This window comes from Triturus cristatus, chromosome 10 (genome assembly GCF_964204655.1).
Source record: "Triturus cristatus chromosome 10, aTriCri1.1, whole genome shotgun sequence".
Classification (NCBI taxonomy): Eukaryota; Metazoa; Chordata; class Amphibia; order Caudata; family Salamandridae; genus Triturus; species Triturus cristatus.
This window is the reverse complement of record NC_140593.1, coordinates 802662443-802685181: the sequence shown is the minus strand read 5'-3', so window position 1 is coordinate 802685181 and position 22739 is coordinate 802662443.

Below are 22739 nucleotides of genomic sequence, written 5' to 3'. Positions count from 1 at the left end.
ATGATGGAGGAGTCGAAGATGATGCAGAGGTTGCGTGCGTGGTCTGTCACTGAAGGCAGGCTCACAAGAACAGATCTCCACCAGGGGTTGCCCCATGCGGGTGTGGAAGGCCTGAGCATGAGGAGGTCAGTCTTCTCTGAGTTGAGCTTTAGGCAGATGTTTTTCATCCAATCTGCAAGTTCCGACATTCATTCCTGGGCGCATGGTTTTGTGTCTCCGTCTTTCTTCGTGAGGGAGAGGATGAGCTGTGTGTCCTCTGTGGGGGATGATATGCTAAGCCTGTGCTGGCTGACAATAGCGGTGAGGGTGGCCATGTAGATATTGAGAAGAGTGGGGCTTAGTGACGGTCCCTGGGGTACTCCGCAGTTGATCTCTGTGGGTTCGTAGATGGTGGAGGGGGGTCTGCTCATTAGGGTTATTGCGGAGAAGAAGGAGTGGATCCAGGAGAGGGCGGTTCCTCGTATCCCCGGGTCGTGGAGTGTGGCGTATGGTGTGCAGTGTGAGACGGTGTTGAAGGAGGCATAGAGGTGTAGTAGGATGTGGGACGCAATGTGACCCAGGTCAAGTGGCATGCGTATGTCATTCTTGGTGGCAAGGTGTGCGTTTTTGGTGCTGTGCTTGCTGCAAAACCCAGACTGGGAGTGGTCCATGATGGAGTTCCCTTCAATGAAGGCAGTCAGCTAGGTGTTTATGAGTCTCTCGGTGACTTTGTCCGCCACAGGGTGGAGGAAGATGGTCAGATAGTTTGTCTTGTCTGTTGGGTCATACTGCCGATGAGCAGATTTGTTCGACGTAGAGACAGGTCTTGACAGTCTTCATGAAGGTGTTCAGGGATGGTGTGCATGTGAGCTCTGCTGGTGGCTCAGTCAAAGTCTTGGATGCATGCAGAGATATTTTCTCAGAATTGACCCCCAATTTCACAGCCAGTTTTCAGCTTAGACCCCCATTTCACACCCACTTTTCAGATTTGGCCACAATTTCAGACCCATTTTTCTGATTTGACCCCCAATTTCACACCCAGTTTTCTGCTTAGACCCCCATTTTACACCCACTTTTCAGCTTGGGCCCCCATTTCACATCCACTTTTCAGATTTGGCCACAATTTCAGACCCAATTTTCCAATTTGACCCCCAATTTCACACCCAGTTTTCAGCTTAGACCCCCATTTCACACCCACTTTTCAGATTTGACCCCCATTCCACACCCACTTTTCAGATTTGACCCTCATTCCACACCCAATTTTCTGATTCGGCCCCCTTTTCACAACCTTAACAGTGAAATTTAACACCGACTAAACATTCAAATTTATTATTTACCACTTACAAACCCCTACATTTCAAGTTTTCAAACCAAGTACACCCTGTAAATCATGATTTACATACAATTTGACACAACAATTGATGAATTGGGTGCCACATTTTACTCCTTGTAAAGTCAAGTTGTGCACAATTGACACACTATGGCATCTCTGTAATGTGGAGACATACACGCCATGATTTTACTTTTGGGATCTTACTTGCAATTATTGTACAATGGTAACATTTCATAGTGATCTACTTATACAGGAGAGTAACTTGCAGACAGGGTATGTGTGTTGAGTTTGTTTATTGTCACAAACAGTTTTTGTGGTAATTTTCCACAGACCTATCTTTATTTTTGTCATTCACAATGTTATGTGCTCACGGAAAGTAATTGTTTATTATAGTGTCCCTTCGGGCAATTCCTGCTGCTGTGGCTGTGGGGTGGGGTCCACCTCGCTGATCTTCCTCATCATCCTGCTCATCGTTTGGTGCGGCAGGCACTTGGATCCAGGGGGCATTTGTGCGCACACAAATGTTGTGCAATAAACAACATGCTAGTATGATTTTATTTACCATTTCTGGGCTGTACAGCAGTTTGCCACCTGTGATATCCAAGCAACGGAAACGTGACTTCAGCACGCCAAATGTGCACTCCACGATACAACGTGTGCGTCTATGTGCAGCATTGTACTGCCTCTGTGCCTGGGTGGTGGGGTTTCGTATGGGTGTCATCATCCACGGGCAGAGGGCATACCCTTGATCACCTGTGACATGTAATAGGGAGATGGGTCCATGATTCATTAGGCATACTATGTTGGCAGTGTTGACAGTTTTGTGTATTGTGATTTTTGCTATTTTTAGACTTAGATTAGACATGTGTTGCTTCTGGCTGTTTAGCGGCATCAATGCTGAGTACATTGCCTCAGTGTTGATCCTCCAAACAGCCATTTTGCTAGTGTGTGCTGCACGGTTGCATCAGTGTCAATACAACTGTACAAAATATGAATGAGACCTGCACAATAAACACAGACAACAACAGGCACACTGGCTCTCCTACCATCTAGCGATGGCAATGATCCACACTCCTTGCAGTCAACGCCATGTGAATGTTCAAATGACATAGGCCACGCCTGACGCAGCTCACATTCAGATATGTGTCTCCTGCTGACGGTAGACCTGTGACACCACACAAGCGATGCAATTGTATGTCCAGAGCTAAAACAAAGTAACAGACAGCAGCCACCTCACCTGCAGGGCCCACTGAGGACAGTGACGGTTTGCACACACCATCAACAACATCACATGTCACAACCTAAACTTCCTGGACTGCGTCATCTGTCACGAGCAGAGCATCAAACTCACATAACACGACTTCTCTGAATCAATTACACTATGTGGATTATTTGACAATATCAGACTGTCCACACACTTCACCACACAGATACACATGGCAGGGCTCACCTTTGCACACTTCTTGGTATTTGTAATAGATTTGCATTTGACACATCAATTTCAGCACACAAGTAGTGACCAAATACACATCCACTTACTCATTGGGCAACCACAAAACACACCATATCACAGATGGGACAATGAGAAATATGTTTAGCTGAGTCAGAGAGGAGATGCTACACATCACCATAAACAGCAGCACCCACAAAACTGCAGTCAACACCAATGGCGCTAGATGGTGATTTCATGACAGATTTTTCAGCCTGTGCATGCACATTTGCCCCACAATGCAACTCCTACATTCAACATGCATTGTTACAAACTTGGTCACAACAAAGCTCTGACTTAACACACTGATTTGACATGTGTGAGTACTTATGCGACATTGGGTCAACCCTAATAGGTCACCAGCAACAAAGACAGAAACATAATCCACTTCCTCCACAATACGACCACACACCGGACTGGGATACCAGTGAGGATAACTTTGATTTGTTACATGGATGTTCAGGAGCTGGGGGTTACTCTACGCAGTGGAGCCTGTAGACCTCATCCTCGTACACAATACATCAGCATGTGACACAAATTGTTGTGCCCATGCCTTTTGCGGCCCCCCCCCTAACGGTACCTAGGCAACGTATTTACATCCTCCCTCTTGATGGGTCAACAGGATTGTGTATTTTGGGCATGTGGTGTGTTCAGTTGGTACTTACCGACAAGCAATGAATTGCCATATGTGCGATTCTGGAAGCACTGGTTTATGATGCAGTGTCGGAAAATAAATGCATCATGCACACTCCCTGGAAATTTGGCAATGACATTTGTGAACAGTCCGCGGTGGTCCACTATTGCCTGCACATTCATTGAATAGGTGTGCTTCCTGTTGCGGTATATGTGTGCGCTGTCCGCAGGGGGCACAAATGATGCATGTGTGCAGTCAATTGTACCCACCACCTGCGGGAAGCCAGCGATGGCATAGAATCCTTGCTTGATGGCAATCTGCTCCTGCACAGTGTTGGGGAAGTGAAGGTGCTAGGGAATCAGGCTAAGTATGCCATCCAAGACAGTGGGGAGGAAGGTTGAGGAGGCTGCCTGTGAAACTTTACCAACTCTGGCTGTTGTTGGTTGAAATGTCCCAGAGGCCAAGAAGTGCAGCACAGCGAGCAGTTTTGTCTGCGGAGCGATGTTGGTTCTCCGCGGTGTGGGTGGCGTCAGCCTGTGTGCAATCAGGGTCAGGATATGCTGGATGGATGTCCTTTTGAGCCTGTAGTGGCATTAAGTCTGCGAGGCAGACACATCTGCGCAGTGCCCGCTGTCTTCTTCGTCCCTGCATCGGTGGTGGTGGTCCTGGGGGTGGTGGCATTGGCGGTGGTTGTTGTTGTTGCCTTGGTGGGACTCCAATCTGCATGATGACTACCTCCATGGCTTCTGTGGCTGTTCTGAGGGAGCTCTGGCCTAGTCTCCCTTATATACACCCACTTATCTCCAGTGTAAGTCAGGTTTTTATCAGGTGTTAATAACTGGAGCTAACTGGAGTTAGCATGACTTTTTTTGTAGCTAGACGGGTCAGCAATATCATTGTTAATAGTGAGAAGCTCTGTTAGTGACTTTTTTCGTGAAATTTCAGTCAGGAATGCCTACTTTGCATATCATTGGCGTTGAATATCGCTGATGTGCAAGGCAATAAATGTTCTGGTTGCTATCGCCGGGAAACTAGCGCTAAAGGGGGTTAGCGATGCATTGTTGATAGGGCGATAAAATTATCGCCGCTTTATCACCAAAAAGTGATGCTAACGCGGCGATAAGTTCCTTGATGATATGCCCCTATGAGTTTTATTAACAAATTCACTCAGGAACATAGAAATAAGTTCACTCCAACTTACCCTGCTGGACTCAATGCAAAATTTTAATACTGCTAGACGCTGCGATAGCTTGTTTTCAAAATATAATCTTTTATGATGTATTGCAATGTAAAAATGTCTTTTATGCTTATGAATTGTTTCTTTTTATGATCTAAATGATCATATTTTTGATCGAATGAATAAATACATATCTCCGTACCGCCGCATGCAAACATGACCGACGTTCACAAACTGAGCACAATAACAACGCTGTGTTGTCTCCCCTGAATGCAACTGCCCCCCTTCAACTAAAAAGAATACCCAATCAAGAATCCAAACCACGGTTCAATGACAGCCTAAATGCTGACAGACGCAGCCTGAGATTAGCAGAACGCGCCTGGAGAGCCACTCCATCCACTGGCCTTCTAAAAACTCTAAGACTAAAAAGAAGTAGGTACAACAAACTCATCAGAACGGCAAAAGCAACCTTCTTCTAATCCCAACTTGACAAAGCCAAAAATCACCCGAAATGGGTATTTGACCAGAATGAAGCTTGCCTTCTAATACTACTCAATCTCTCATCTGCATTTGACACTGTCAAACATGACAATCTACTTAACCTCCTGGAATGCAGGATGGGGCTCTCAGGAATGGTCCTAAAATGGTATGCCTCTTTTCTCAACAACAGAACATAAAGAATCAAATCCAATCAAACTCTATCCAACTCCAGTCCCTGCACTCTGGGTATCCCCCAAGGGTCCTTACTCTCTCCCACGCTCTTTAACCTTTTCATTGAACCACTGACTGTAATCCTCAAAGCATCCACCATCCAATATCACATGTATGCGGATGACACCCAACTTACTGTACATGAAAATATCCTTCCTCGAAGATATGAAGTCACTCAATGGTACCCTGCTCAAAACCCCCAATTGGCTAACCTCCAACCACCTCAAACTGAATGCCCTTAAAACGTAATTCCTTCTCATTTTACCCACTAGGCAAACCCCCACTGTTGTGAAATATCTAAGTAACCTCGCCGCTCTCAACTGCACACCACACATCATTGAGTCCACTAAATCACTTGGAGTTGTGCTAGATAAGAACCTGAACATGCAAGATCACATCAGAGCATCTACCAAAGGAGCAAACTTCCAAATGAGCATCCTAAGAAGACTCAAACCCTACCTTCCCCAAGATGACTTCAAATCGGCGGTGCAAGCACTACTCATCTCTAGACTAGAATACAGCAGTGCTACTCTATGCGGACTTCCGAAACTCGGTTTAGCCCCCTCAGAGCGTCTCTGAATGCTGCGACTAGACTCATCACTGGTTCCTAGAAAACCAACCACATCTTGCCGGGCCTGAAATCACTCAACTGGCTTCCATTTGAGGCAAGGATCCAGTTAAAAATTGCATGTATGGGGGGGCGTGGCTGGGCAAGATGGCCGGACAGACGTAGAACGTTTCGGCTCCTGGTCCGCGTACCATTCCTGAACTGTTTAATGCGGCTGATTAACGCTTTGCCCATAGCAACACACATCGACGGGGAGCGGAAGATGCAGGTCCCAAACTGAGTGCTTCAAATTGCCTCACTCGCACTCCTACGGACAGAAATAAACCCTTGCGGCGGAGCACCGGAGCTCACCAAAATGGCGCCCGCTACCCCGAGAGAGTCGGAGCAAGCCTCAGCCCGGTGAGGTGCATAACAGGCAGTGGGGGAGAAGATAATTCTACTTTCTGAGCCTGGAGAGGGCGTCCGCTACCGTCACAAACACTGCGAACCCCCGGAGAGGAGGGACGCCAAGCCAGCGAGATAGCTTCCCTGGACTCTACAGCATTGCGGGGCCACGTGAGCCACCTCGGGTGCGTGAGTGTCGGGGGTGGAAATCGGGGCACAGGACCGTATCGATCGAGTGAGTCTGGACTTCGGGGGGACCACCATCGTTAGAGGGAAGACCATAGCCAGCCTCGATGAGCACTTTCACGCGCCTTGCCTGACCTCGAGATGGCGATCAGGCTATGACTGAAGAGGAAGGTACACCACTTTCCCCGCTTCAAGGCCCACAGCCCAGCCCCCTGTGACACGGGACTGGCGGTAACATACCAGCTATCCAAATGACCCACCTGCAGCCGCGGCGCCGCCTTACGGTTGAGTCCCCAGCACGCATACAATGAAGTAATTGGACGGCGTCCTCACTACGCAAATTGGCGGCCGATGAGCGCAGTGGGGCAGCACCCTCCTAGCGACGACACGATAATTCCCAGGCTCTATCCGCGGAGCCAGGTGAGCACTCTGCAGCCTTCGTATCTGTTAAGGGCATTGTGGAGGGGACACCGTGCGCTGTAAGCGCTCCCGCGGCTGCACTTCACAGGTCCCCGCTATACCTCAGACAATATCGGGTGGAGATACGTTGGCTGGAGGTTGGCTGGGGGCCCCCGGGAGAGAGGTTGAGGCAGGCGATATTTGGAGCGTCACTGCCCCTGGACTGCATCCAGTGCGGAAAGACCCACACGCCATGCTTGACTCTGCGACGGCAGCCAGGTTGGGTTCACAAGCACTTAAACACTGACTCCCCCAGCTTAGGGCAGTCAGCACCGAGACAAGTACAGACAGATGTCATAAAATCAGGGTACCTGGCCCGTTCACAGCTACACTTAGATGCCACCCTCCATGCAACAACATCAGGGGTCCTTCTGGACCCGACCTTATGCCGCCAAAGAAGACGGCGAGCAAGGCATCAAACAGGGTCTCCCAATTTTTTGCACCAGCGGATAAGCGTCCATCGCCGGGCCCCAGCGAGTGCGCAGACAACCAGGACCTAACGAAAGAGGACTTCCTGGGTATGTTTAGAGATTTTAAAACGGAGCTCCGGAAAAATGTCAGCCAGGACATTAAAGCCTCGATGGAACAGCTGCACTCTGATCTCACAGAAAGACTGTCCTCCCTACAACAAGACGTGGACTCAGTGGGCACAAGGGTGTTGGATCTTGAGGCGCACAACCAAGAACACGACAAACGCACTACCGAATTGAGAGAAGATGTCTGAAACCTCCAGGATCAACTCCATCAGACGCAACTCAAAGCTGAGGACCTCGAGAACAGGGCCCGAAGGGACAACCTACGGATACGGAATCTGGAGGAGCGAGTGGAGGGTCCTGACCTAGAGGCCTTCTTGGAGGGACTCTTTGCGGAGATTCTCAGCCCCCAAACTCTCAAAATAAAACTAGATCGTGTCCACCGCGTGGGCGGGCTGGCGACAGGTGAAAAGAAGCTCCCAAGAGACGTGTTGGCTAAGTTCCACTCCTACAAAGTTAAGGAGGTGATGCTCCTCACAGCCCAGAAGAAGGGGGTCATCTCTTTCCAGGATCATTCCTGTTCCATCTATCAGGACCTAGCGCCTACCACCCTGGCTAGGAGGCAACTGTTCAGACGCATCACCTCGAAGCTGTAAGATGACAAAATAAGGTATAGATGGACTTACCCGTTCGGGTTGAGCTTCGAGTTTAACAACAAACAGCGCTACATCTCGGACTTGAAAGAAGGGTTGGAATTCTTGGGACTTTTCTCAGAGGAGCCGGGCTCTGCCCACACCAACGCGCAAGAGAATGTGAGGCGCGGCCCCACGGTGACACCCTGGTCCATAGGCCCACGCAGGAACCGTAAATGAGACCCGAGAGACTACCTTCTTCATCTCACCGACGAATACGCCGTGCAGCTAAGTAGACCATCTTATTCACCATGGTACCAAGGCAGCAGGAGCCCACCTACGGACCGCTGAAAGCGACGACAATCGCAACTACTACCGGCCCCCGCGGGGGCATATGTCCAGCACACTGGGAACATACCGAGACGTATCCGGGACCACTACTCTGATCTGGTTACTGCTCCTGGCGATCTGCAGCCAGTCCAACATGCTGGTCGACCAACGAACTGGGGAACTTTATTCTCGGGCGAGTCTGGGTGCACTGGTACTACTGAAGCCGGGATGAAGGCTTGGCTGCGGTTCCCCTCTGCTGCAGCCTGGGTCCCTCTCCGATTGCCCCAGAGACCCAGAGACTGTTTGTTTGCACGGGTCTTGAGTTCACTTTGGTTGCATGTGGGCCAGTGAACAGGTCAGAGACACGACCCTATTGGCGGAGGCAAGGATCCCACGCCACCATAGGTTGCCTTACAGATCTGAAGATATAAGTCTGGCCGCTAATGAACACAACATCAAGTTCTGTTTGGGATGGGCGCGGACGGGGACCTCGGTTGTACCGTCCCCCCCCCCCCCAAGTTCCCCTGGGGTTTTCTTTTTCCCCAGCTGGGATCATGTTAGCGGTTCCACAACCGCAGTTTTTGGTCATGGTAGTTTTTCTTTCATTTGGGGGAGAGGAGTTGGTGGTGGCTCTTTAATGCTACATTTTGTTAGTCTAGCGTGTTACAACTCACTTACAGGCAACACTCACACGCGGGTTTGGCTCCACTCGAGCCGACTCTGGTGCACCAACATGGCGAGACAGTTAGCATTTGCAGAGAGGAAGGGATACCCATGCTAGATAGGTAGCAATAACCATTGACTCATGGAATGTTAAGGGGCTGAACTCACCCCAAAAACGCCAAAAGGTCTGGAAATATCTCACCGACCACCATCTTCACATAGTGGCCATACAGGAGACCCACCTTGCTAGAGCTGAGGACACCCGCTTCCGAAATAAGCAGTATCAATTGATATACAGATCCTCTGCCCTCACTAAAGATAGAGGGGTGGCGCTCCTTTTTCATTCCTCTATGAAATTCCAACCACTAGATGTCCAGACCGACAAAGCGGGCCGCCTGGTTAAGGGCCTCCCGATGGGTAAACTTTGCACATTTGTAGCAATATAAATATATGCCCCTAACACGGGGCAGATGGCCTTTTTAAACACGCTAGTGGGGAAGGTTCAAGACTTTGTACAGGGACCAACGATTCTCATGGGGGATTTCAACCTAACCTGGCAGAAAGACCTTGATAGCACCCATTCAAAGCGTTCTGACATGGGCTCCTTTTCCTCAGACACTAAACAACAATTATGTCACCTGGGTCTAATAGATGCCTGGGGCACCCTTTACCCTCAGTCCCTTGACTACACTTTTTATTCTCATGTACACCGCACGTATTCCAGGCTCGACTAAATTTTAATTAGCCAGGACCTGATGGGGGCACTTCAGGAAGCTAAGATATTTCCTCTTTCAGTATCCGACCATGGTCTAGTATCGATCTGCCTGGTTTGGAGCAGTACTGTTTCAGCCACTCCTAGGTGGTATTTTCCGGCTTCCCTCACGCGGGACAAAACTCTTCGTACCACGCTGAGAGAATCAATCGCTGAGTTTTTAAACTTAAATAATCCAGAGGACACGTCGGAATATACCAACTGGGACACGTTTAAGCAGTCTTCAGGGGGAAATGCATTGCCCTTAATTCGGCTTTGAATAAACAGCGGACCAAGGAGACGGAAGCCCTTGAAGTAGAGTTGGCTGCAACCGAAAACACGCACAAAACAAACCCCACTAGGGAGACTTTTCGCAAACTAATTGGTTTGCGGGGCAAACTTAGAGCCATTTATAGCAACAGAGCAAAACACACCCTCCTTAGGCTCCGCCACCTACCCTACTCCCAGGGCAACAAGATTGGCAAACATCTTGCCAGACAGCTGAAGGAGAAGCGAGAATGTAAATATATAGGAGGTATACTTGGGGAAAATGGGGTGCTCAAACATAAAGATGAGGAAAAAGCTAACATCTTTGGCTCCTTTTACAAGACTCTTTACACCGAGGATTAGCGGGACACGAATGCTCAACACCACTATCTCCAGAAACTACACTTCCCACAGGTTTCCCCTGACTGGAATAACACACTCACTGCACCCATAACTCCTGAAGAGATAAACACCGCCATAAAAGCACTCAAACCCCACAAGGCCCCAGGCCCAGATGGTTATACTGCTCAGTTTTACAAAACCTTTGCCCCTGATCTTATTTCGCACCTCACGTGGTTGTTCAATAAAATGGCAGAGGGGGGGAGTCCACCAGATCAATGGCCAAAGCCATGATCACAGTTATACCTAAGCAGGGAAAAGACCCTCAGCTATGCGCCTCGTATCGCCCCATTGCCCTGCTAAACCTGGACGCGAAGCTTTACTCCACTATTCCAGCGTCTCGACTTAACGACCTCGTGCCCGACCTTATACACCCTGATCAATCGGGATTTATCAAGGGCCGACAAACTCATGACAATACGCGACGCATAGTCCATCTGATAGAGAAAGCCACCAAACGACAAATTCCTGCTGTACTGGTGGGATTAGACGCTGAGAAGGCCTTTGAAAGGGTGGACTGGTCGTTCCTTTTTAACACACTCACAAGCTTTGGGTTCACAGCTAAATTTATTAACATGATCTGGGCTAACTATGTTCAACCATGCTCCAGAGTGCAAGTCAATGGGATACAATCAGCCCCCTTCTACCACACTAGAGGCACGCATCAGGGGTCCCCGATCTCGCCCTAACTATTTGCTCCTAGCATCGAACCCTTAGCAATGACTATTAGGGCCAACTCAGAGATTAAGGGTATCCCCTTTAGTGGCGACGCACACAAAATCACACATTTGCAGATGATGTCCTCTTGTCCCTATCCGAACCATCTAGGTCCCTTCCCCCTTTGCAAGTGGAGCTGGAGAGATTTGAGGCTGTGGCGGGGTTCAAGATAAACCTTGGCAAATCATATATACTTAATCTCACACTCCAGAACGCGGAAGGGCGTGAGCTACAGATACAAACCCCTCTTCAATGGACCGCTTCCTCAATACAATACTTAGGTTTTCAGTTAACTCCCCAGGTCGAGGGGCTCTTTTGCGCTAATTTCCCATCCACTCTCACCCGCATCCAAACAGACCTTGCAAGGTGGAAACCTCTTTTCATATTATGGCTTGGCCGCATCCACGCTGTCAAAATGACACTCCTTCCAAAGCTCCTGTATCTATTCCAAGCTTTACCTATAGAACTATAGGGAGACTTTCTTCGCAGGGTCAAATCCATGATGCTCCACTACATTTGCCAGAGGGGACGGGCTCGCTTCTCCTTCACAATACTATGTCACCCCCGTGCAGAGGGCGGAGTGGGACTGCCCGATATTGCACTATACTATAAGGCAGCCCAGCTAAGGGTACTGACAGAATGGACCAAACAAGAGTCTGAAAAGCATTTGCTCCATATGGACCTCTCTGTAACGGGGAGAACCATTTGGGACCTTGTGTGGTGCCCCAAGAAGGACAGGCCTAAGAATGCATACATTAGCACCCCCACATCCACCACTTTGAAAGTGTGGGACTCGATAGCGGGTAATGAACAGTGGACCTCGTTCCCCTCACCATTTACGCCCCTCCATTTTAACCCAACTTTCCCCCCGGCTATGCAAGAGGGCCCTTTTGACGCCTGGAGGGACGGAGGTTGCTTAGCTCTGACACACCTCTTCCACAACGCGGACCCCCTTACCTTTGACAACTGCAGACGAGATTATGGTCTGGAGAACACGGAACAGTATCACTACACTCAATTGATACACTGGGCTCTCACCACACAGGTGCGCGAGGCGGCCACTCGCTCCCCTACGAAATTTGAGACTTTCATTTCAAAAGTCACCACCATGAGAGGGGTAATCTCATTCATATATAACCACCTACTCACTACCACACTTTCCCCGCGGCCACGCTACATGAATATGTGGGAGGACATACTCCAGCGGGATATCTCCGATGGGGAATGATCACGGCTGTAGTCCGATACCACGAGATTCAACCACTCCATAGAGCTACGAGAAGCCCACCTTAAATCTATGATGAATTGGTACCTGCACCCCTCCAAGATCAAACAGATCTGCCCCAACACCTCTGATAGATGCTGGAGGGGATGTGGGTTTTTAGGCGACTTCAAACATATATGGTGGGATTGCCCTGCTCTACGCCCTTTCTGGGAAGAAATTCTAACACATATCAAAGATATGTTAGGCTACCCCATCCCGACTACCATGGCAGAGATTCTCTTAGGTCTCCGTGACCCAGTCCTTGAACACCAGACCCGAGCGGACAAAGCAATCATGTGGATGTGTATAGGTGCAGCTAAAGTAACCACAACAGCCACCTGGAAATGGAAAGAAGCCCCGGCGATTTCCCTTTGGCACTCTCGTCTGTGGAGGCTGCTCAGCCTTGAAAGAATGTCTGATATATTCCGGGACGACTATAAAAATTTCGAATACAAATGGGGTCCTTTGGTTACCTTTCTCTCGCGAGGTTAACCCCTGGCTGTCTGTCCTTCCTCTGTCAGAGAAATGCATCTCTTTCAATTGTGAACCACCCATGACTACTCATTGTCGAGCGTACCAGTGAGATCGAGCCACCACCAACGTTTTGTGGGGGGGGATGGATTTTTTCCTTTATTTTCAGGGTATTGTTTCTTAGGGGATTTTACTGATTTTACACTGCTCCTTCCCGTTGGAAGGGTATGATGGAAGCCCATCGCAAAAGAAAGGTGGGTTGAACAGTTAATTTCTTCTTTCCTGGACATTCCGAAATGGACCGAGCCTATATATCATTAGAAACTGTACCCTCCTTAGTTGCACTACCTTATGAGACACTGGCTGGGACATTGGCTGAGTAATGTACCACTGCTCAACCCCTTATCGTGCGTTCTATACAAAAGCTCACTGCGCTGAGCAAAGTGATGGCAATTATCTTAGTTGTATGTTATGGAAAAATGTTCAATAAACACAAGATTGACAAAAAATTGCATGTATGACCCATAGAGCACTACACTTCAATACCCCACTCTACCTGACAAATAAGCTCGAACTTTCTGGTGGCACCCGGCCTTCAAGGAGCACCAGCACAATGCTGCTTAAACCGAAGAAAACTGAAAACCTACAATCGTACATTCTCTGGCATCGCCCTGAGAATCTGGAACTCCCTACCCGTGGAAACAAGACTGATTCTCTCAACATTTGCCTTCAAAAGGGAAGTTAAAGCTCTATTAATGAACACTGCGCTGAACTAGAAGCTTTTCTCCTTTTGCCTCCGATCTTGTCTAGCTGCTTTAGCTACTATCTAAAATTTGTTACGGCTTAGTGTCGCCCGCCATTATGTCATTTTTGTTCCTGATGTAGCAGCTTCCTATGTCTTCCACAACCCATATGTAAAGCGCTCTGATACCCGCTTGGGTCATGTTCGCGCTATACAAAATCTTAAATAAATACATAAATAAAGAAATAAATAACAAATGCAGCAGATGCTCAAAAGCCACCTTTTTCAGAAACTAATTAGAGCAAGCAAAAAAATGCCCCAAAAAACAGTTCGAACTCATCAAGCGTCAAGCAAACAGTCAACCTAACCTCTCTTCATTGGGCCGAGGTCCACAGGCGAACTGCGAAAAATTTGCTGTTTTCTTCTCGGCTAAGACTGCTGAGATTGAAGCTGAACTACGGTCAGCCTTGGAACACCTGTCCATCATCCTGCCTAACAACCTCCATCCTCCCGGGTCAGATGTTATCCTGCACGTTCAGCTTTGCCACCCCAAAAACAACGCATTTTGGAGCATATTCAAAACCTTGGATGAAAGCACTATACGCAAAATGCTGGCTACTCTAAAACTATCTAATCATTTCCATGACCCTCTGCCATCGAACCTCTTCTCTGAAATCAGAACCTCCATACTCTCACTCTGGATTAAGATTGTCAATGCTTCACTTCTGCAAGGTGTTATTCCAGACAGCCTAAAATCTGGGCAAGTTACCCCTATTCTACAGAAGCCTTTCACAGATCCCGCTGATCAATTAAAACTCTTGGACCAATTTCAATCCGGTTTCCGCCAGGGTCATAGCACAGAATCCGCTCTCACTCACATTGTAGATGATGCGCTAAGATTGCTTGATCAAAACTAATCTTGCCTACTGAACCTCCTCGACCTTTTGTCAGCGTTTTATACTGTTAAACATGATAATCTAATTGACCTCTTGGAGCACAGGATGGGGCATTCTGTGCCTGTAATAAACTGGTTTTCCTCATTCCTCCACAATTGAACCCAAAGCTTCAAGGTGAACCAGTCCTTATCTCATCCTTCTCCGGTCACGCTGGGGATCCGCACTCTCACCCACTCTCTTCAACATGTTCATGGAGCCTTTAACAGAAATTCTGAAATCATACAGCATTCACTATCACATGTATGCAGATGATACCCAACTGTATCTGAAGATCTCCTCTCCTGAGGACACAGGTCTCACAATTCAGTCTTACTGAAAACACAAAGCTGGTTGACACATGACCACCTGAAGTTAAACTGTCTTAAAACGGAATTCCTCTTAATTGCACCAACCAAGCAATCTCCAGTCATAGAGCAATGGACGAATCAGCTAACAGCTCCTAATTGTACGCCACACATCGTTGATTCCGCAGTCTCTTTGGGAATAATGCTAGACAAGAGTCTGAACATGCAGAAGCACATTAGTACAATCACCAAAAGAGCGAACTTCCAACTCAGCATCTTAAGGAAAATAAAACCTTTTCTCCCTTCACATGACTTAAAGGTTGCTGTGCAGACCTTAGTGATCTCAAAGCTGGTTTATGGTTGCGCAACCCTTTGCGGCCTTCCAAGAACAAAGACGGCTCCTCTCAGGGCTGTCCTCAATTCTGCTGCAAGGTTCTTAACAGGCGCTAAATGATACAATCATATCTATCCAGATCTGATATCCCTGAACTGGCTCCCATATGAAGCCCGGATTCAACTAAAAATTGCATGTCAGGCTCAAAAAGCCATTCATTTCAATACCCCAATGTACCTCGCTCAAAAACTGGAGCTCTCAGGTGGTTCAAGAGCCTCTAGATGTGCCAGCACTTTACTGCTCAAACCACAAAATGTCAATGACAAAAAAACTACAATCGAGCCTTCTCGGGTATCGCCCTGAGGATATGAAACTCCTTGCCCCCTGAAGTCAGGTTTAATCCCTCTACTGTCCTTTTGAAAAAGGAAGTTAAATTGTTACTGATGAAGAGATATTTTCAATAGAAAGGGAGCTTCCAAGGAGCTAGAGGCCACCCTCGCTGGTTTGAGTCCACAAACTCTGTGTTGTGGACCTGTTGGTCCTTTGTGACCTCCGCTTCTTCCGTTTGCAAATATTATCCTGTATTGTGCCATGACACCTTCATAGCCTTGTTTGTTACATTGTGTCCTAGCTTCCAAGACTCATTTGGGCACTCAACTCTACAAGGATGTTAAATTTGTTTTTTGTTTGTTTGTTCTATTTTTACCTCGTGTATCCTTCTTGCAGTAAAGCACTCTGAAATCCTCTGTGGTCATGTTTGCGCTATAGTAAACTCTTTAAATAAAACAAATAAATAAAATTGTAACTTCAGAATTTGGGTTTATCACAACCCCTCTCAACTTTTAACAATAAGAGCAGCCTTGGTGAAGATGCTAGCTGCTTTAGAGACATGGACCTATCCTTCAACTAGCATCAGGTTGAGCTTCACTCACTCTTAAGGTTGTTTATTTCCTTTATAACCGTACTAGGAGTATACAGATTGCATACCAATCAATCAATCAAAAATCTTTATTTGGCATCTAGAAAACACCATAAAAGCACATAGCAATAAAAAAAAATAAAAAATTTCATTAAAATCCATGCTGATATACATCAAATACAGTACTAATTTTTGCTTCAGCAAACCCCTCTTGCTTTCCTTATTTTTAAGGCCATCTTCAAGAAATTCACCACACAAAACAGAGTCCGAGAGTCATTTACCATTTGTAGGTGTAGCAAGGCGACCCTGGCCTGCTTGAATTTAGCCTGTTTTAAAATACCAACTACAAATCGACGTCTCGGCACTGAATAAAATGGGCATAACAGTACAAAATGAAGGGTATCCTGAGGAGATCGTAGATCGCAGCCACAGGGACCCTTCTGCTCAACCGAAACAGTAAAACCATGAGGCACAGATAACAAGTGATGTAAAAGATTGAGCCTAAAACGGATGATTAAAAACCTATCCTGAGCATTACACATAAGAGTCAAATACGGTTCCATCACCACCACCGTTTTCAACATATTGTAAGCTATCACAGAGTTCTTGCCCCCTTCTTTTGTTTCTCTCTGCAATTGGACATAGTTAAAATATCTTTTCATCAGCAATTTCCTGTCCAAACGGGTAATTACCATGGGGGTACTAAAAAGGTTTTTACATCCAATAGACTCAAGAGAGGACTTTACATATCTCAGCCAAGGAATGGACAACCCTTTATCCCTACTGATGCTGTCCATAATTATTTGCCTGTTTGGTTCAGCCTCTGGGTTCGCCCATATCCTAATCCAGGCCATAATCGGCTTCAAATGAACCACATCCTCTATATAAGCCAATCCTAGTTCCTCATGGGTGACATAAGACGAGGTACTTTGGGGAATGTTAAGTAGGGATCTCAGGTATTTATTCTCCTCTGTCTGAAGCTGATGGACTTCTCTACAGCCCCAAAGTTCAGCTCCATATAACACCTTTGCACAGCAAATTGAGGTGTACAATCTTGCTATCTGCTCCGGGGACCACCGTCCCAGCCTACGTCCATAATTCATAATGGAACCTATGGCCGAGAATAACTTTGTGCATCGTACCTCCAGTAAAATTTTAAAATTTAAACGTCCATCAAATAAAATGCCTAGATATGAGAAATGTTGTACTTTCCCTATACTATTGTCACCCATTTTATAAGTAAATTTCTTAATGGGTTTGCGTCCAACCTCCATGACAAAGGATTTAGAGAGATTGCCCGACAGATCCAGCGTGTTCATGAAATTAACAAAACCGTCTATTAGACGCTGCAAGCCCCTGGGTGTGCTTGCTAGAAGTACCGCGTCATCTGCGTAAAGCAGAACCGGGATTGGCCTAGATCCTACCCTGGGGGAATCCACCTTTAGATCAAGTAATGCTTGCCCCAATCCATTAATATATAGGGAGAACAAAAAGGGGGCCAAAATGCCCCCCTGTCTAACCCCACTGGTGCATGAGAACGATGCTGATAGGTTCCCCTCACGGTTATATCGGACTCTAGCAGATGTGTTACAGTGTAGGTCCCTAAGTATATTTATAAGTCCCCCATCCACCCCCAGCCTACTTAAAAGGGCCCATAATTTCTCCCTGTTTTACATGGTCAAATGCGGCCGTTAGGTCCATAAAGCCTAAATAAACAGATCCCTCACTTGCTAGTGTATATTTAGCCACTAGTAAATATAAATTTATACACTGGTCGAATGTAGATTTCCCCGGTCTAAAACCATATTGAACATCAGTAATGACCCGATTTTCCTCCGACCAATCCATCAATCATGCTAAAATCACACGTCCCATAACTTTCGCTGTGACGTCGATCAAAGAGATGGGGCGATAACATTGAGGATTGTCCCTATTCCCTTTTTTTAATATAGGGACAATTATCGCTGTGGACCACGAACTGGGACAACCAAACGTTACTGCAGCATTGATCACTCTTGTCAGTGTGGGCGCCCACAACTCAATATTACTTAGAAAAAGATCCGGGGAAATGCCATCCGGTCCTGGCGCTTTATTAGGGGATAGACCCTGTATTCCCCCAATGATCTCCTCCAACGTAAACATAGTTGCAGGTACCTCCCCTGCCTCCACCTCAGAGGGAATTGTACTATCTGCTACATAATTATAAAGGCCTTTGAAATGAGCTACCCAATCTTACGGCAAGATATTGGTGCCGAGTGCAGGAACACTGGCATCCTGGAAACATGGATTATTAATTATTTTCCAGAAAGCGGATGTGTCCCTCCTTAAGGCAGCCTCCCTTAGGTCTTCCCAGGCCTGTGTTTGAATGGCTCTTTTCCTGCATTTAACGGCCGGATTATATATCAGCCTTGACTCTTTTACTTTCAACTTATCCCTTGGTGAGATTTTTAAACAACTTTTAAAATTTTTAAGGGCTGAGGTGCAGGATTTATCAAACCATCTTGGATTATCCATAGCTGGACCATGGTGGGTGGAGCACAACAACTTGTCCACTAAATGGGCAACTGCCTCAAAGCATTTAACTACTTCTGGACCCTCAACCATGGGGTCCAGGCACCTTTCTAGTTCTCTCTTGCCTTCTCTTATGAGTTTTTTATAAAAAGTACATCCATCCACTTTGGCCCATTTTAATCTTCTCCCCTGGTCTGTTATTTTCTCTATGCTACCACCCCTTCCCTTCTTCTTAGATTTTTTAGTGACCACACCCTCAACCACCAATGTTAGAGGGTTGTGGTCACTAAAAGCACTTAGGTCAATATCAGCCCCACTTACCCGGTCTTTTAAAATTTTTGAGACTACTATAAAGTCAATGAAAGAGGAGCACCCCCTCCCCTTAAAAGTGGGATTAATCTCTCTCTCCTTCTCTTTGGTTATCAAATCCACTGTATGCTCAAGGGCGTGTTTGCTTAACACCCTTCCCAGCTCATTGTCCTCAATTGAGTGCTCAAAGTGTGGTCCGATCCTAACCAGGCACGAAGACCAATTTCCTTGGGCCGGTCTCAGATCAGGGCAAAGATGACAATTATAATCACCCACAACGGCTACCAACGGGGCCACCGCCCCCTTGTAGACCCAATTCCCTGCAGTGAGCCTAGCATCTAACTCTTCCACACCAGACCCTGTCTTTTTTTGTGACGTTGGGTTATAAAAATTAATCAAGAGAATACAGTCTCCATAATTAGAAAACCTAAGGGCCTGCATACAAGCAGAGGACCATTTTAGATTTGGTCCAAGTGCCTCCCAATTGTAGGTCCACAAAAATACACAATCCCCCCCATGGCTCTCCCTGAGCAGGACTTTCGGGCCGGGACAGCGAAGCGCTTGTAACCTACTAAGTGAATTTGTTCCCGTTGTTGCCGAATGGACAGGCCCCCCACTCGCTGGGAGTGATACGATGGGAGGGTCAATGTCTGCGCTATCTGGGGGTTAATATCTACCACACCCAGCCTGATCTGCTGGAAAGGAATATCGGCAGAGCCATTCGGGGCTTGCGTGGCAGCATGGGGTTTTGGAGTACGCTCCCACTTTCGTGTGCGGGAAGGGTGGCACTGCTGAAGATGGTGGCGCTGCCGCGCATCCTATACTTTTTTCGCACATTGCCCATATGGATACCGGCATCGTTCTTTGAGAGGCTTCGTGCACTGTCGACGGGCTTCATATGGGGCTCGGGACGGCGGCGGGTGGCTTTGACCACATTGCGGCGGCCAAGAGCGGAGGGGGGACTGGTGGCCCCGGATTTTGAATGGTACTATCTGGCAGCACAGCTCCAATGGCTCACTCAGGCGGTGGCTAGGGAGTATAGAGGCTCAGAGGGCCCGCAGGGCAGGTTGATTCCACGTCATGTGATCGCTTTCATAGTCCTTCAACAGCGGATGGATCTTGCTCAGCTTATTCTGGAGGAGCGCACCCTCTGGTTGTGCTGGAACCGATGTCAGAAGAGGGCCGCCATAGTTCACCCTTATGCCCCAGAGATCCCCCTGGGCATGTGTACGGCGCTCCCGCATGGGGGCGACCGGTCGGGGCTAGCTGTTTGGGAGGAGCTGGACATACAAGTAGTGGGGGACTTGTTTAAGGAGGGGGTACTGCTGCCCTTCCAGGACTTGCAGGACTCTTATGGGCTCCCGCGGGGAGACTATCTACTTCACGCAGCCCTCGTGGCGGGCCTCCAGAGGCATTGGAATATGGGGCTCTCGGAACCGCCGGTCGCCGCGGGCTGCCAATACGTAGTTATGGCGGCAGGGACGTCCAAGGCTATTACCTGCCTCTATCGCAGGCTGTTGACGGCAAGCTTGCGGCCCTTGGACACGTTGAGGGACAGGTGGGAGGTGGACCTCGGGAAGCCCATCCCTGAGTCGACATGGTCCACGCTGGTGCGGCGGGCCTGGAAGGGAACGCGTAATGCCCGGTTTCAGCTGGTTCAGTTTTTCACACTACACAGGGCCTATCTGACGCCAGTTAAGATACTGCGATACTTTGGGGGTGCGCATTCTCAGTGCCCGCGTTGTGGGGGAGAGGGGGCTGATTTTCAACATATGTTTTGGTCATGCGTGAGGCTGGGTGACTATTGGGAAGATGTCATAGACTGCCTGAATCAGGTGACAGACCGCAATATTGCCCTGGAAATGGGGGCCTGCCTGTTGCTCTGGTTTCCCCATACCCGCCGCACGAAGATTACCAGTAAGTTTTATGACTTAGGATTGATTATGGCCAAGAGGGAACTAACCATGCAGTGGAAATCGCGGGTGGGGCCTAGCTTTCTGAGGTGGAGTACGGCGTTTGCGAGATGGGCAGGCGCAGAGGGCACACTCCGGTTGCAATTAGCACTTAGGAGGGATGGCGAAAAGGCATTGGCGACGGCCCGTGCATGGGACGCGTTGGTGGTGGAACTTCAGGGGCTGATGTCTGACACGGGAGGAGAAGAGAGCACGCCCGATCAACAGGAGTAAGCGGCAAGTGGGGAGTAGGGGGGCAGCCATGGTGAGAAGTGAACACATGAGTCGTGGCTAGGCATGGGGGGAAACCCTGAGCTGCCAGGGAACGGTTTGAGTACCTGTACATGATTCGTAGGAAGGAGGGGGTCTCAACAGTAGGAGGACAGGCAGAGGGGGGCACACTGACATGGGCTGAGGGAGGGAGAGGGTGGGGGGAGCCCATGCGGGAAGGGTGATTTTTCTCATGTTCACCTGTTTGACATATCAAGTGTAACACTCTCCGGTGGAGGGCTGAGACTGCTGTGGGGTGGCATTGCGCTGTTGGTAAGAAAATGATAATAAAAAATGTTTTAAAAAAAAGAAAAACCTACTAAGTGAATATTACTACAATCTATTATCCAGGTTTCCGGTAAACATATAATCTGGAAACCCTGAATATATTGCAGCCAATCAGGGTCCTCTATTTTGGACGCAAGCCCTGCAATATTCCAAGATGTTATTTTTATTATATTGGAATTTTTAGCCTTGTGTACTTCCAACTGTGACGAGTTTACGGGGTCCTGTGCTACTCTTTCTGGTGTGATGCCCTCTTCCAGTGCTACCATAATGGCAATCCGCCCTGCCATCCCTACATTTTCCATTAACAGGTCCATGTTATCCCCACACCCCGCATCAACACCCTGTGAGACCCTACCTGATTCCTTTGTTTGGTCTAGCTGCTGTACCCTTCCATTTTTCTCCCACCGTCAATCCACCTCACTTAAAACTCTCCCTCTAAGCAGTGGGTTGAACCTGTTGCGTAAAGGGATATCTCTCACTCCCCCTGCTCCATATGCACATTCTAATGATCCCTCTCCATAATTGCTAACCTCCAATGCTAATCTTGCCGGCTTTCTATAAAAGAATTCCAGGGGCAACAAGCCTATCGCCAATCGTTCCTCCCACGCTCGATCTCTGAAGCAGCGAAGTGCTTTGTCCACCAGGTTAGGGTGCCTGAGGGTTACTACAACACAGTCCCCTGGGTATACTTTTTTAGACTTCCCTACCCATGCTACTCGCCTCGCCATTAAAATATGCCTAAGGTCTGTACCATTAAACTTCGCATTCTGACTTAGCCAGTGTGCCGTCTTGTTTATTAATATTTCTGTTGTTTCCCGGGTGTTCCCTTTGGGTGCTGGCACGCCCACGAGAACCAATTTGTATGGGCTGCATGCAGGAGGGAGATCTAGATGTATCAACCCCTTTGATCCCTGCACACAGCCTTCGCCCTCCGAGTCCCTGTTATATTCCTTACCCAAGATCCCCCTAGTAGCCTGATTCGGAGTAGGTCCCTGCCTCTCTGTCTCGCCCTCATTAATCGCTCGTCCTTGGTCCTGTTTTTTTCTAGTACCGGGCACTTGTTTGACCCTCTGTGTTCCTAGTCCATTCTTCCCATCAGAAGGCCTTGTCTCTACCGCCAGATGATCACTAACGGTCCTCCCTATAATATCCACACCTTTCCCACTTATCAAACTCTCCTGGTGCAACTCGGGACCCTTTCTCCAATTTCCCATCTCCATCAAGTGAGACTTGATAATATCATTAGGTTGGCCTATGCTGCTACAGTGTTCCAACACATTATGCAAC